The 17,468-nt window shown below is 41.1% G+C and overlaps 1 long non-coding RNA gene across 1 annotated transcript; it reads right to left on the bottom strand.

Annotated features, from left to right (window-relative positions):
• Nucleotides 1-1,879, bottom strand: LOC145055785 (uncharacterized). The gene is made up of 3 exons (XR_013685344.1): nt 1,815-1,879; nt 1,197-1,262; nt 1-178 (listed from the first exon to the last, which is right to left on the bottom strand). It is a non-coding gene; the product is annotated as an uncharacterized LOC145055785 (long non-coding RNA).
• Between the last annotated feature and the right edge of the window lie 15,589 nt (nt 1,880-17,468).

Genomic DNA, 17,468 nt, shown 5'->3' with positions numbered 1-17,468 from the left:
AGTCAATGCGGCGTACCGCTCGTCGAACGTCTCCATCAGGGTGGTCTTGATAGACCCAAACATCTCCGGGATCTCAGCCCGGATCGCCGCCGCCACCTCCTCATGAATCATCTGACGAATATCCTCGTCACTCACACCGCTCGTACTTGCCCCGTGCCGCGGTCTAACCATGATATCTCTGAAATACAACATAAAACTATCAGAGATTCTACCGAGTATAATCATACTCGTCACGCAACCCTACTCAGTCCCAGATATCCAGGGATTCTTACTTGGGCCTCCCACTGACCCGGTGTCCTCGGTAGTACGGGCCCAATACTACCGACCACACCGCATCAATGTTCATCCCAAGTCCTCCTCCCCAAACTCCAGATAGTGAGTACTCTACTTCTGATACGCTCTATCTACCCGCATACTAGCAAAGCATCTCATATAGGCAACTTCCCTAGACTAAGGCATCACAAATCAGGCCACTCTAGTCCTATCATGAATACCTAGTCTTCTAGCATGCATAACAATTCATATCATATAATATTGTAAGGTATTTTGGGGATCCTTACCGTTCGGGCGCTGACTGATCGTACACACTGCTTCTTTCTTGCTTACCACAAATCCATTTACAAAAGTTTATGCCTTTATTTGAAAGTTTCCTCAAATCCTCGGTTTGAGTTCAGTTACCCCCAAAGGTGCACCCGAATCCCTCAAACCAAGGCTCTGATACCAATTGTAACAACTCAAATTTTTCAAACAAATTTTTCATTTTTAAAACATAATTGTTTCCATTAAAAACAAGGCATAAATAGTTCAATTATTCGGTCAATACAATTATTCAAACTCCCAAGATCATAAAACAATCTTCAGTGTGTATCGATCATGCCGGCGCCTTCCCACGGTCCTCGCTAGTACCTGAAATACATTCACAACAACTGTAAGCATAAATGCTTAGTGAGTTCCCCAATATACACTTACACACATACGCCTTTCCAGGCCCTGACCTTCCGGTCCTCAATACAACGCCTTCCGGCCCATAACATAATCGCCTTCCGGCCCATAACATATTGCCTTCCGGCCCGCATAACATACATAGCACATATAACAAATAACTTACCACATATAGCATACATATCACATAACATATCCGACCTTCCGGTCACACAGTCAAACCCTTCCAGGTACAGTATAGTGAGAAGACTCACCTCGTATATGCTGAAAGCTAGCAACTCCTGAAATGACTCGTGCACAACCGACGAGCTACAACCTCCCTATAACATTACGTAACTCATTAATACTTATCTCTTCTAAGTGTGACTATCCCTAAGAAGTCAGACTTAGGTCAACTCTGGTCAACGGTCAACGGTCAACGGTCAACGGTCAACGGTCAGCTCAACCGGACTCGGCGAGTACCATGGCGACTCGACGAGTCTAGACGTCTTCCAACTTTCTGAGATTCCTTATCTACTCGTCGAGTACCCTCCTCGACCCGACGAGTTACTCCTGGAAGAATCGCGGGGCCACCCCGACTCCACTCGCCGAGTCTGAAGAACAACTCGGCGAGTCCCAGTGAATCTTCAAGCTACTCGCCGAGTCTGAAGAACAACTCGGCGAGTCCATGCCATGCAGACGAGTAACTGCTTCCTGAATTACGTATGGCCCCAAGGTATACAACCATCAGACCCTCTGGACGTCTAAACATCTCATTACTGGGGGTAAAAGCGTTTGGGTAATAACATAATAACCCATCTAATCACTAAATGGGTTTCATAAACCCTAAACTCACATACACATCAAAATAACAGATTTGGTCCGAGTATTACCTGAAAACGCACTCTCTGTGTCCCCCAAATCTCAGGATTCAATCCTCCTTGATATTCCTTTAGCCAAGTCCCTCTTCTTCTTACCTAACCAATTCTTCCAAGTTCCAAAAGCTTTCTCTCCTGCTCTAGGCGTCCACAGCGATTAGGGTTCTTCTCAATCGACCAAAAGACTGAAAATGACGGCCTAAGAGGCGTTAAATACGATCCAAACTGAACGGTTAGGGTTTCTGCTGAACAGCGTCGACTCGCCGAGTCCATATCTGGACTCGTCGAGTCCAGTCGCGGACCCGCGACCAAGTCTGCGATCCTACTCGGCGAGTCTAGGCTCCAACTCGCCGAGTCCCATCTTAAATCACCCCAAAAACATAATTTTAATAATACCTGAGACTCCGGGCTGTTACAACAACAACAACAACAACGCTTCTGGGTCATTCTTGCTGATGAACCTATGTCAAAAGGTGACATTTGATGGGTCAAATTTCAACGAGTGGATGAGGTACATTCGCATGATCACTCGCTAAGAGTACAAAGAATATGTCCTCGATGAAAAGCTTGAAAAGATCATCCTAGATGTTGCTACTCCTGAAGAGTTGGTCGCCTTTGAGGCCTACGAGTGTGATGCTATGAAAGTTCATTGCATCATGTTGGCCACCATGAACCTCGAACTCCAAATGTCCTATGAGGATATGTATCTGTATGAAATGCATCAGGATTTGCTGGACAGGTACCACCAAAGCGCGAGGCAAGAGCGCTATGAGATCATTACTAAGATGATCACCGCTAAGATGGGGAGTGGAGAATCCCTAACCTCTCATTTACAGAAAATGCAGAGGTATGTTGATCGTCTTCTCAAACTTAATGTTAAGTTTGATGAAGATTTGGCCATCGACATAATCCTCCACTCCTTGCCTTCATGCTACAACCAGTTCAGAATCACCTACCACATGAATAAGGAAGAGGTCTCCTTGAGTAAGCTCCAAGGACTGCTGAGGACTGCTGAGAGCAACCTCAAAGACAAATTTGTTGCACCATCCCTGGTTGTGGATGCTTCCGTGTTGGCAATTGGTCAAGGAAAGGGTAAGAAGAGGAAGGCTCCATGTAAGAGCCCCCAAAAGGGTAAGCCCCAAGATGGTTCCTCTTCTATTGGAACCAAAGCTGGTTCACTCAAACCCTCTTTCGACCCCAAAGAAGCAGAGTGCTATTACTGCCACCAAAAGGGCCATTGGAAACGAAGTTGCCCTAAGTATCTGCAAGACATAAAGGATGGGAATGTTAAGCCCACTTTCGCAGGTATGTGCTCTATTAAATCTAACAACTCATCATTTTCTACTTCATGGGTTATTGATACAGGGTGTGGTTACCACATTTGTTCTGATTTGCAGGGCCTAAGAAGAAGTAGGGAGATGGAACATGGGAAGATAAACTTGCTTATGGGAAACAGAAGATCGTCGTCTGTGACCAAAGTCGGAGTTTATGCCTTAGTGTTGAGTAATGGGTTAGGATTAGATTTGGATAATTGCTGTTATTCGCTAGATATGGCAAGAAACATTATTTCATTTCATGGATTGTTTAGACAAGGTTTTAGATATTCTTTTGATAATAGTAATGGTTCTATTAATGTTTATTTGAATGGTTTCTTTTATTTCAATGCATTACCTTGTAATGGGATTTATGAATTTGTGATGGTTGTCGATAATTTAGGAAATGGTGTATTGAATATTGATTCGTCTAATAGCCTAGACAAAGCATGCTTGTGGCATTGTCGCCTTGGCCATGTCAACAAGAAACGCATAGCCTAACTCCAAAAGGATGGAGTGTTGGAGTCATTCGACCTTAGGGACGATGACGTGTGTGAATCTTGTTTACTTGGGAAGATGACCAAGTCACCCTTTTACTGGCGCTTGTGAAAGGGGTGAGGGTGTATTAGATCTCATACATACCGATGTGTGTAGGCCCTTTAGATCCACCACAAGGGATGCTTGCCGTTTTTACGTGACTGTTACGGATGATTATAGCATATATGGATATATCTACTTAATCAAGAAAAAGTCAGAAACCTTTGAAAGGTTCAAAGAGTTCAAGAATGAAGTGGAGAATCAGCTGGGTAGGAAAATCAAGATGCTTCGGTCAGACTGAGGAGGAGAGTACCTAAGTCTTGAGTTTCACGACTATCTAAAAGAATGCGGAATTGTTTCGCAATTGACGCCTCCGAGAACGCCACAATTGAATGGTGTGGCTGAGAGACGTAATCGGACCTTGTTGGACATGGTTTGTTCTATGATGAGTCGGGCTTCGTTACCAATAGCTTTCCGGGGGTATGCCTTAGAGACTACCGGCCATATCCTTAACTTAGTTCCCACCAAGAAGGTTACCAAGACTCCTCACGAGATGTGGACAGGGAAAGCTCCCTCGTTGGCACGTATTAAGGTTTGGGGTTGCGAGGATTTTGTAAGACAAGAGACTCACGACAAGCTCGAACCTCGTAGCGAGAAGTGTTATTTCATCGGCTGTCCACAGAAGTCTTTTAGCTATCTGTTCTATAGATCGAATGACGACGTTGTCTGTTAGTCCCCAAATTATGGATCCAATTCAGTAATCAACGAAGTTAATTGCAATCAAAGTGAAATGTAGAAGGAGTAGAAGAAGGATAACATCAAGCATGCACACATCTATTACGAACAAATGTCAGGTACACCTTGAGAAAGTACACTCACTACAGTGTTCAGCAAAAAGTACAATCTGACATAACACAGCTACTATAAATAGTATCCCCACCAGCACATGAGTGTGCAGCCATACACGTGTGTGCGGCCGCACACACATGTGAGGTTGTACACATACAAGTTCAAATCACTACACTGCTATACAAACACTGACACCCTGATCAGATCTGTACAAAATTAATGCCTAGCTCAAACCACAATATTATGGACCTTCAATCTCCCTCTTGGTTTGAGACTAGCATAGTCTTGAACTTCATTCATTTTACTTCTCGGCTGGCTTCTCATACAACTTTAGATCCGATCTTCCCATCGAGCCCATCCACAACCTTCTGTTAATGATTGTAGCCACCATTGCAGTAAACTCGTTAGCAGCAGCTTCCATAACGTCTTTTCTGCAAATGATCTGGTGACGAGCCAAAGTTTGGATATCCCTCTCTCTGAATCGAAGAAGATCTTTGGCACTTATCAATCTCAGAACTTGTTCTTTATCCTTGAATTTTATAGCAGCAGTTGCAGTTTCACCATCATAGGCCTAAAATTCCATTTAATCAAGATATCCCTCATGAAAGTGTTGAGGGATAGGAATTTCCTTTTGCTGCTTAGTTGTAGGCCAGAGAATGATCGTCATGGGTTCGCCTGATTCCGGATCAAGAATTTCTTTATCTTTTCGATACAAAGCTCTTGTAGTCTTCATTGACGGAAAATTTTCTTTTACTTGTCTGTCAAGAAACCTTTTGAAGTTAGAGGCACTAGGATCTTCAGAGGGATTATGGAATGGGGCCCTTGATAGTTTAGCAAGATCCACTTTGGTCCATGACTTAAAATCATGAGTGCTCTTGTAATACTCAGGAATGCCTGAGTTTCTTTTCACAACCCACATATTTGTCGCAGGATCAAAGGCCCACATTTGAATTCCCAATCTATCTCCGTACTCGTCACCAAATTTCCTTTTCTTTAGATTAGTCACAGTCATAACAGGGTCTTTTGCCTTGCGATTCTCATTTGAATTCTTCATGAATAGTAAGCCTTTGCATTTGTTGGCTGTTATGGTTCTCTTGCCCTGTTTGATCGTTATTCTAGCTCTGCTTCCTTCCGGCTCCTTTTCAAATCTGTTGACAGTAGTGGTTGTTCTTGGAGCAGGTGGATCGACTAGAAAGTCTTCAGAGACAGACTGTGTGGGGGCTGTGGGAGGATCATCGATTCCATGTGGCTGTTGAAAAAGAGCCTTGACTTTTTCACCAAATGCGTCATACAGAATGTACTTTAGCTTAAAGTAACTAGCTGTCACTGAACCAAGATTCTTCTGTAGATCTTTAATTTGTTGTCTTCTCCTCATCCTTTGCTCTGAGATCTTCGATGTAAGAAGTGAGTCAATCCATCTGAATGGTCTTCTCAATATGTTCTTGACGGAGAATACTAATTTCTTCACGAAGATCATAAGTGGAAGATTTGTCATCACCTGTGCACTCTTCTCTAAATGATATTCCTTTGTCACGAGAGGAGGTTGGACTGTGTTAGGCCAAGTGTTTTACCAACCTTATAGAAGCTTCATCTAATGAAGATCTAGTGGGAGAATATTCTGGAATGGATGATGAGCCACCAGTCTCAAACATAATGCTCGAACCTTCATTAGATTGTTTTGGTGGAGAGTAAGCAGTGGTAACAGTGATTGTGGAGAGAACTTGAGGATCACTGCCCATAGTGGGTACCTCCAGACTTGTAAAAGATTGACTTGTTTCCATGGAAGACTGAGAGCTTTGGGGATGGGTTGAGTCAGGAATAATTGGAGCAAATGTTGAGATTGATGACACAAAGGGAGGAATCTCTGATGTCACATCTCCTTGGCTTGATGTAACCTCCAGGGGCTTTGAAGTAGAGAGCAAAATCTTGAGAATGTCTCCTTCATCTCTAGTCTTGGTAGCTGAAGAAGCAACTTCATCGACTTTATTAGGACAGTTGTTGGGGATTCCAGGAAAAGGACTGAATTCTTCATCATCAAGATCAAATTCTATATTTGTCGGGATGTCATCATTAATCCCTGTAAAATCAATTTCATTCAACAACTCTATGTCATCATAACGATCATCATCATCATCCTCTTGAGCAGATAGTGTTTCATCTTCTTTCTGATGATCATGTTCCTCAGCCACAGCAGCTGAAGGAGAATCATGGACCTCCTCAATCTCTGGCTCGAAGGCTGAATGAAAATTGTCTTCAGATTCCATAGGGATGGACTGCTCTTCTAATTCTTCTTTATCAGTCTCTTCAAAAATTCTGAATTTTATCAATGGAAATTTCCCTTCAAATACAAATTTCCCACCTTTCTTATGTTTCATTAGTCCAAAAGCACTTGGACCAATGGATTTGAAGTCCAAGGTTTCATTTCCTCTCTGGAGCTCGAGGTGTGTTACATTGAGAATGATTTTCAAAAATCTTGGATACATCAAGAACTTGTCCCTCTTGCTCCCTTCAAGGTTTAGAATCATCTCATGCATTATGAACTTGGAGAAGTTGAACTCAAATCCTACAGCCAAGGCTGCGATTGCTCCAATGTTAGCCAGGGAGATCTCATTTTCTCATGATCTCCTGCCAGAAATACAGCTCACAAACACGTGAGCCAAATACTTCCAACACGGAGGAAGCAACTTCTTGAGGGCAGGGGGAAAGGTTCCCTCGTACCCCATATGTTCTAAGACATCCTGAGTTTGATGAATGCCAATCTCCATAGTGTACTCAGATCTGTCGTCTATTTGGAGAGATTCCCGAATGATTCTCTTTGTTACTTGAACTTTCTTATCTTCAATTGTTGCTTCAACGAACTTTTCACCCTGATTATCCTTTTTCACAACAACGCTCATCTAGAAATCCTTGATCGGATTCTAGTAAATTGCAGGTCATGTGGTTAGAGCATGGACTAGGTAGGATTTCTTCAAACCATCAACAATGAATTTTAAGTCATTGTGAGCTGCAGGAGGGTCTTCAAGAAAAAATGGCGGAGTTGTGGACCTTAGCAAATTCCATGTCTCCCATCTTAATTTGAAAATAAACACACATAATCATTAGATCAAAATTATTGAAAATGGCGCAACCGCACACAAAAGTGCACACAGCCGCACATGTGCAAGTGTGCAGCCGTACACGCGTGTGCAGCCGCACACGCTCAACCGTTCACAAATCATTGTAGCCACACGCGGTTCAGCCACACACGCCCGTGTGCGGCCGCACACACCGTGTGTGGTCGCTTTTGCATACGAAAATGACTGACACTTCGATTAAACAGCAAACGATGAATTATTTTTCAAAAAAAATTTGATTTTTTGAGCCGTGTTCATGAGAATTACCAGGTAAGAGCATTGACTTCAAGAAATTTAGTGGAATATTCAAAGAATTAGAGAGAGAGGTTGTGTGTGTGTGTAGTTGAGAGAAACGTGAATGGGAATAGTGTCGGTGAAAGTCTCACCGCACACACCCTATATATACACAAAAATTTCATTTCCTCCCCCTCACCATTTTAATAATTAAAATTGCTGCCCCATACTCACCATTTTTCAAAAACAAACCATTTTGAGGATTTAAGTGACTAAATTTATTTTTCCTAAGCATTTTTAAAAAAATAAAAATAATAAAAAAACTAAAAGAAAACTTATTAACTAAGATAAAAATAAAATAAAAAATAGAATAGACTAAAATAAAATAAAATAAAACTGGAAATACTATTAACAACAAGGAATTAAATTTTAATTTTAATCCTATATAAATTGTTTTAACCTATTGAGATTAGGGATCAAAGTTGTTAAACAATCGTTTTTTCATTTATCAGTTCCTTCTCTTTCATGAATAGATCTGGTCGATCGTCGGTATAGTGGTCCACTTAAGCACGAAAAATTTTATGACAAATTTGGACATGCTATAAGTGACAAGACAGATTTACCCTAAGTTACTAGATAAAATATCTTAAGGACCATTTAACTGACGACGACCAGGGATATTGTTGTCCACCTAAATTGAGCAGCGAGATCTATAAACAATCTTTGAATGTTCAATTTTAATTGTACTTGAACATGTTTCCCGCTTCCTGATATGCCCCAATAATCAAAGACTTCCAGAGTACTCCTTACACCGGATGAGCAGACCATCATTAGGAGAGAAGATAGATTCAGATTATTATCACTTATAGTTTTAGAGGGATTGAGAAGTAGAAGGTTGCATATGCTGTGTACCAGGTCGGATTGTTAGTCACGCAAAGGAGACAGCATATGGCTAACAAATAAGAGGAATTTTATATATATAATATGCAGAGAAATAGATTTGCATATGTTACAGTCCAGGTCGGATCTCTTCCAATCACGCAGAGGAGGCAACATATGACTAACAGTAAGAAAGAAAGAAAATGATTTTCTACAGACCTAATTCATCGGAATTTACCAGTCACCCCATCAATACTGGAATTAACAACAGAATCCGCATATCGAGAAAGAGTTAAACCACGATTCCAGATACGGGTTCAATTAATGTGATGAGTAGATTCCCATATATATCTCCCTGCTCAACCTATCCAAGCGTCGTATTGTCAGACTAAACGGAACTATCTAGGTCAAGATTTATCAAGACTCTAGATTCCTTGAGTTCATCTGCACCTAGTCAAGTCCGTTTAATTCTTCGTGCCTACCAGCGCATCGAATAAAGAGCCTAGACAATCCAGTTTTGGTACTTTACACAAACTCTAATTGCCCTTTATCACTTGATAATATCACTTCCCAAACTAACACAGATATATTTTTTTAATTTTTTTTGTTTTTCTAATGTTTTTGGATTTTCTAATTTTTTAATGTTTTTGGATTTTTTTAGTTTTTCTCCCCCTAAATTTGTGCATAAAATAAAATAATAAAAAAAACGCAAATTTATCCTAAACTAAACACCAAAAAAAATTAATCCTCAAAACGGATCATTTTTAGAAAATTAACCAGCACATCGAATTGAGCTTTGTTAAACGGCTTGGTGAACAGATCTGCTATATTATTATCAGAGCGGACCTGATCGAGCCGAATGAGCAAACGCTCATAACATTCTCTGATAAAATGAATTTTGATGTCGATGTGCTTGGTTTTTGAGTGCTGGACCGGGTTTTTGGCAATTTGGATCGCAGCCTCATTATCACAGAAAAGAGGGGTTTCTTGAAAATTCAAACTGTAGTCCAACAGCTGATGTTGGATCCAGATGACTTGAGAACAACATGCAGACGCAGCGACATACTCCGCTTCTACTGTTGAGGTTGAAGCGGTATGCTGCTTCTTACACTGCTATGAAACCAATCTATCGCCCAGAAATTGGCATCCTCCTGAAGTCGATTTTCTATCAAGCTCACACCCACCATCGTTGGTGTCTGCAAAAGCATAAAGGTCAAATTCTGGATTTTTCGGATACCAAAGACCTAGTTTTGGGCACCCTTTGAGATACCAAAAAATCCGTTTTACAGCAAGTAAATGAGAGAGTTTAGGATTAGCCTGGTAGCGAGCACATTGACAGACTGCAAACATTACGTCTGGGCGACTGGCAGTCAGATACATGAGTGATCCGATCATTGATCGATAATGCGTCTGATCTACGGATTCACCCTCAAGATCAGGGGTCAGTAGAGGTCTTTCCGTCATGGGTGTAAGAGCAGGTTTCGCGTCTCGGAACCCAAACTTCTCCAGTACATCATCCACATACTTTGCTTGGTGAATAAGGATTCCGGTTGAAGATTGTTGGACCTGAAGCCCCAGAAACATGGTCATTTCCCCAAGTGAACTCATCTCGAACTGCTTCTTCATCACTGATTCGAACTCTTTGCAAATTTGTTGGCTTGTCGACCCGAAAATAATGTCGTCCACATAAATTTGAATAAGAATTTGATCTGGACCGACATGTTTGAGGAATAAGGTTTGATCAATGGTGCCTCGGGAATAGTCGTGGTTAAGCAAATGCTGAGTCAGGGTAGCATACCAAGATCTAGGAGCTTGATGCAATCCATACAGAGCTGTGTCTAACTTGTAAACATGGTTGGGAAGTTTTGAGTTAACGAAACCGGGTGGTTGGTCAATGTAAATCTCCTCCTTGACCTTGACATACAAGAAAGCCGTCTTGACATCCATTTGGTATATGGTGAAGTTCATATAGGATGCATATGCAAGGAAGATACGAATGGCTTCCAAGCGAGCGACCAGAGCATAAACTTCCGTATAATCAAGACCCTCAACTTGCTGAAACCCTCGAACCACTAATCTCGCCTTGTTGCGAACAATTACACCAGAGTCGTCTTGTTTATTCCGAAAGACCCATCGAGTGTCAAGAGATTTTTTTCCTTTTGGCAGCTCCACCAACTTCCAAACCCCGAGCTTCTCGAATTGATTAAGTTCATCATGCATGGCTTCAACCCAGCTGGGCTCATTCAGAGCCATTTTGACATTTTTGGGCTCAATCTGAGAAATAAAGCAAGAATAGAGACACGTATTAACATCTCCACTCTGTCTTCTTGTTTGAACATCGGCACCCAGCTCGCCAAGGACGTTCTCTATAGGATGGTCACGCTGAATGCGTGCAAGGATCTCGTAGATGATATCATTGACAGAGACTGGAAGAGTATGAATGCTAACCGCTCCATCATTTGCTGTGTGATCCACTGTAGATGAACAAGGTTCGTTCGGAGGATCTGCTACAAACTCTTCAGCAATACTTTCTGGAAAGAGAAGTTCCATCCGATTTGAAGTTACAGCGGAATTCTCATGGTTCATGAACTCTCTTTCCACCAGAGTTAGAGGAGTAGCAACAACATCAGGAGAAGGTTGTTGAGGAGAAGACTCAGAAGATTCAGTGTGAACAGAGGGCACCATTGGAGGATCAGAAGAAATCAGTGGTGGTCAGTAAACAACTTCGTCTTCTTCATCTTCAATAGTGATCTTTGAATTTGACGTAGATCCTTCTTGATTATCTGAGAACACATTTAATGATTTGAAAAGAGATGTGTAGTCAAATAGCCAATCGGGACCCACTCTTGCATCTGTCTCATTTTCTTCGAGCCAACGAACATCGAAAGATTCAACAATCTGTTTTGTCTTCTTGTTGTAAACCCTGTAAGCAGTTCGAGCAGCATATCCAACAAAGTAACAATCATCGGCTTTTGCATTGAATTTAGGGTTGAATTCCAAGTGAAGAAGGGTGCAAGGGCAGCCAAATACTCAGAAATGGCTGACAGATGGCTTGTGTCCGTATAGAATTTCATATGGTGTTTTCATTCAGGCTTTGTTGATCAACACACGATTCTGAACGTAGCATGCGGTGTTAATCGCCTCTGCCCAGAAGAACACAGGAAGCTTGGATTCACAGAGAATCGTCCTTGCGGCATCTTTTAGAGTTTGATTTCTACGTTCGGCAACCCCATTTTGTTGAGGTGTTCAAACGGAACTAAACTGACGCACAATCCCTTTCTCAGCGCAAAAATGGTCAAGAACAGCGTTTTTGAATTCTGTTCCATTATCAGTACGCAGCGCTTTCACTCGATTGTTGGTCTGATTTTCGATCATCACAATGAATCTTTTGATAAGGTCAGCTATCCCAGCTTTGTTGGACAGAAAGAAAACCCAAGTGAACCGAGAGTAATCGTCTATCACAACGAGGCAATATGAGTTGCGATTTATGCTGAGAACATTAACCGGACCAAATAAATCCATATGTAACAACTCGAGCACTTGACTTATGGAGTTTATCTGCTTTGGAAAGTGTGGTTTCTGATGATGCTTTCCCTGAGCACAGGAAGCACATTTTTCAAAAGTAATGAAATCTCTGACAGGTAACCCTCGGACCAGTTCGTTCTTCGCAAGCCGATTCAAGTTATTTGCATTCGCCTGATCGAGATGACAATGCCACAACGTCGCATTTTGTTTAGAAGCTTTGGAGAAAAGACAAGTGACTTCATTAGGGAAATTGTTGTTCATGTCTATAATGTAGGCATTTCCATCCCTCTTAGATCTTACAAGAATCCAATCTTCAGGGATGACAATGCCAGGCTTTAAGATCAGACACTCCTTATCTGTGAAATGAGTGGAGTAACCCTTGTCGCGGATCTGGGATACACTCAGCAAGTTGTGCTTTAGTTCAGGAGCAAAGTTAACATTCTCAAAATTCAGCACTCCATTTGAAACAGTTCCCTTTTGAGTAATTTTTCCGCCCTCTCCGCCCGCAAAGGAAACATATCCTCCATTAAAAGTTTGAATGTCGTGCAGTTGGGATATGTCTCCAGTCATGTGCTGGGAGCAGCCGCTGTCAACACACCAAGGTCTGGCGACATTCCTCCGCAACTGTCCCTGCACGATGAGCGGAATTATTTAGTTTTGGGGACCCAGGTCATCACAATCCTGGGTTGACCCTTTCCTTTCACATATTTTTCATTTGATTCTTTCTTTTCTTTTGATTTATAGTTGAATGGTGACTGATCTGAAGTTGATTTTGAAAGTGATTTCGGCATCCACTGAAAGTTAGGTTTTGAAAATTTGTTAGTTTGCTTCAAGCCGGTGGATTTTCTACTTGAAGAGTTTGAAGATCCGGCCCTGCTCGTGGACAAATTTAACTTAGGCTTAGCTTGAGTTGATTTTGGCAAACTCCTGTTGTTTTTATGAAAAACTTGTTTATTCTTTTGAAACTTTGTCATTTTCTTGTTTAATTTTGTGTTCAAGTCACCATTTCGAGAACGAGTTCTGGGGATTTTTCTAGTTAAAGATCGTCCCTGAAATTCGTTCTCCCCTTTTTTTGTTGTATGAGAATCAAACATCCTGTTCATACAATTTCTTGCAATGTGTCCAGCAGTGCCACAGTTAAAACATAGTTGTTTATTATCAATTGTTTTGGCACTGCTGTTGACAGATTTATTCTTCCCTTTTTCATTTTCAACACTTCCACACTTGCAATATCCATCGCAGAATTTTGAAGCAGATGTGGAAGGTGTAGAGACATTCAAATCAGATTTATCAATTTGATCAGAAACAACACCATCATTAACAAAATTATCAGACTGAAATAAAACACCACCAGACACAAAGACATTAGCATTTGTTTTTGACACAGATTCATTGCAGAAATTAACACCATCCTTAGACACAGGATTATTTGACTCAAAAGTTTCAGCTTCATGCTCCCCCTGAACTATTGATATATCTGCACTTAAGGTAGAAGCGTTAGTATGCAAACTCTCATTATTAGACTGTATTGCTGCTCAGAAGCTGACTTTCCATATACCATGCGAGGTTCTCTATCAATTTCTCCTTGAGACAGGGGAATAGCAGTGTAGTTGTGATTAAACGGAGGAGGGACACTCTCAAATCCTAGTCCAACTTTTATTTGATTACCATGAGTGATATCTCTCCAATGCGATTGGCCTTCGATTAGTTTTGCAATCTTTTCACTTGACCCATCGTATTTTTTGAAATTAAATACAACTTTTTCAAAACAATTTTTTAATGTGTCAAGTTCCACGGTTACAGCAGCAAATTTTCTTTTGAGATGATCATAGTTCTCGCATTTGTTGCTGTAATCCTCTTGCAATTTTTTAAAATCTTTTGTTTTATTTTCTAATTGAGTTTTTAAGGGCTTTTGATTTTTCCTAAGATTATATCCCTCATATTTCAAGTCCTCGTTCTCTCTTTTGATTATCTCAATTTGATCTCTCAAAAATTTAACAGTTTTAAGGCAAGATTGAGAACAACCGAATTCACTAACCGCAGATTTGACCGGTTCCGGAGTGGTTTGTACCAAGAATGAAAATTGCAGATTCATCATCTCCTCTACTGGATCTGCGTTCATTTTTCCTTCATCTTCATCCTTGACTTGAGCAAGATTTTCCTTTTCAGGTCCCGAAATGTTTAGGGCCTGAACTTGATCTTCCCAACAAAATGATTGGGCCACCATTGCCATGTTTGCAGATTGATTGTTTGAAGATGATCCTTTGTTGTTGCTGTGAACATAAGTCACTGGAACCATGGTTCTTTCAGAGTTCTCTCACCGATTGGGTTTTGGGCATTCCCTTGCAAAGTGTCCTGGTTCATCACAATTGTAACAATGTAACTTTCCTTTACTGAATCCCATCTTCTTGTCAGCATTTACACCCCAGTTGTTCTTTCCAGTCTTCTTTGAGAATTGTTTGGCCCTGAATACTACCATTGCCATTTGCCAAGTAATATCCATCTCTTCCACATCTTCTGGGTGAATTTGGTCAAGATCAGCGAATGAGAGTTGTGGGGAGAGCTCTCCGGCAACAAAGGCATTGTACCAATTCACTAACCCAGTAGCTAGAGCCATATTTTCTTCATTTTCACTTGCAGATGAACTTTGAGAACCAATTCCGTGAGATTGAACTGAAATACCTGTGGAAGAACCAACACTAGAACCTACTTGAGATATGTTTTAAGATTGAGGGACTTGAGTTTGTTGCATTTGAGGTATGTTGTATGGTATGGTTTGATGGGCTGCATAAGGTTGAACTTGAGAAACATGAACTTGAGAATTTGGAGGAGTGGTAAAGCTTGAGAAAGCGGTGTTGCTGTTTTGAATTCCGAGATTAGTTGTAGAGTACGAGTTGACATGGTTGATTTCTCTTTGTTTATCATCAAGATCGCAAGCTTTGATGATTGCCATTGTTTCGGCTAAGCTCAATCGGTTCAGGTCTTTTGTCTTTTTAATCACTGATACATTCATGTCCCATGATTATGGAAGAGAATTTAGCAGCTTTTTGTTGATTTAGGACCTAGTAACCATCACACCCGCGGAGCTCATTTCAGTAGTTAGTGTGATAAATCTTTGCAGCTGATTTTCCAATGTTTCTCCCAAGACGTAATTGAACATGTTGATTTTTTGTCGGAGCATGCCTTGTCGGCTTTGCTTCATGTCTTCATTTCCTTCGTAGACTTCTATGAGCGCTTCCCACAATGCTTTTGCTGACGTGTATTCATGAAATCCTTGTGCAATCTCAGGAGACAACGCCATGGTGAGTGTAGCGAGTGCCTTTTCTTGTTCTTCAACTCTTTCAAAGTCATCATCAGTGTAGTTTTCAATCTACTTGTCAATTACAGTGCCATCTTCTAGAGTGGATGTAATCCGAATCGGTCCTCTTAAAATACTTCTCCAAATTTTGAAATCTTTCATGTTGATATATTTTTCAATTCGATATTTCCATTCAAGAAATCCTTCAGCTGACAGCAATCTGGGAATACGAGTAGGGGTTCCCATAATTGCATCCAAATCCTGATGAGCAATCATGCTTTGAGATTCCATTTTGACAAGCTTTAGTGATTTTTACTGCACACACAAGATATAACTGCACACAAGGTTTTACTTAACCGCACACACAAGATATAACCGCACACAAGGTTTTACTTAACCGCACACACAATCACAACTGCAACCGCACACTAAGAAGCACAATCAGCAGCACACGAATTGTAACCGCACACACCTTAACAACACACTCAACCGCACACTCTATGACATCCCCAAAATCACGGCCAGAAAAGACCGGTTTGTTTATGCTTTGTTTAAAAATCATAGTACTTCTTTTAATAAAAATGTTGCGGAATTTGTTCCCAGAAAAAAAAAACACATGATCAAATACGTTATTAAAACATTTTCGAAGAAACGTATTTTAAAACGTTTGGGATATTAATTTTAATACAGAATCATAAGCATAAACATAACTTACATTTATTTACACTAGTGATCTACATCTCTTTAAATCTCTCGGTGTAATGTGACTTCATATCAACACCTGTGATATAAATAAACTGAGTGGGTCAGGTTGGGAAACCTGGTGAGCACATAGGGTTTTCAACCCACAATAATATAATTATTCTTTTTAAACATCAAACAATCAACCCAATTACCCATTCCCGTTATCCTCACATTACGTCCCTAATACATCTAACACAAGGGACCTAGTCTGAGGACTATCATTTGAAAGCTATATTAAAAATTGTGTAAGCGTAGCACACTTACAGCGAATTTTATCGAAAACCGGAACTTAATTGGAGCAGCGTTTCGAAACCGAAAGGCTCTTTTTGTCGGGACTCTGGGAGCCTCGGGGCTTCCTTAGGGTGCTAGGTATTTTTCCTAGGGCTTAGGGGTGGTTTGGGAAGCTAGAGAGAGAAAGAAATTAGAGAGAGAAAGGATTTTGGTGTGAAAAATGTGGGCAGCCTCGGCCTCCTTTTATAGCCGCGAGGGCCTCGCTACGCTGGGCATTCAGAAGCTCTACGCGGAGCGTAGCTTCGGATAAGGCAGACAGGCGTGTTCCAGCTGGCTCACACTCGGACAGGACCCGAATAAGACCGAAGGTACGCGGGGCGTACCGAACCTCGTACGCAGGGCATAATGCGAAGGCTTCGTGGCATGATCTGAAGCGAGGTCTAATCAGTGATGGAGGGTCCGGATGTTGCCACGTCATCTCAGTTTCGCAAATTTCCTTCTCGACTTCTAAAAATCATAACTTTCGCATATGAGCTCCGTTTTTGACGTTCTTTATATCCACGTGAAGGTGCGAACGTACTCTACAACTTTCGTTTAGACTTCGTCGGCTAATTTTGAATCGATTTTAAATTTTATATTATTAACAGGTCGGGATAGGATTGGTCCGTTAAATCCTCATAACTTCTTCATTCGACGTCCGTTTTTGCCCATCTTTTTCTCGTACGCTACTCTTAACGAGATCTTCGATTCTCGTTTAGGTCGTATCGGCTAAAAACCGCTCGATCTAATATTCGAATTTCGGGCTGTACACTGCTAGTCCGAAACTTCGAAAAATCATAACTTCTTCATACGAAGTCAGATTTGGGCGTTCTTTTTATCGATGTTCTTAGTTTAACACATTCTACGACTTTTGTTTAGATCGCTAAGGCTAAATCTCTTCCTATCA

This window comes from Lactuca serriola, chromosome 5, assembly GCF_051521515.1.
Source record: "Lactuca serriola cultivar US96UC23 chromosome 5, Lser_US96UC23_V15, whole genome shotgun sequence".
Taxonomy (NCBI): domain Eukaryota; kingdom Viridiplantae; phylum Streptophyta; class Magnoliopsida; order Asterales; family Asteraceae; genus Lactuca; species Lactuca serriola.
Note: the sequence above shows the minus strand (reverse complement) of the source record. Positions and strands in the feature narration are given on the sequence as shown.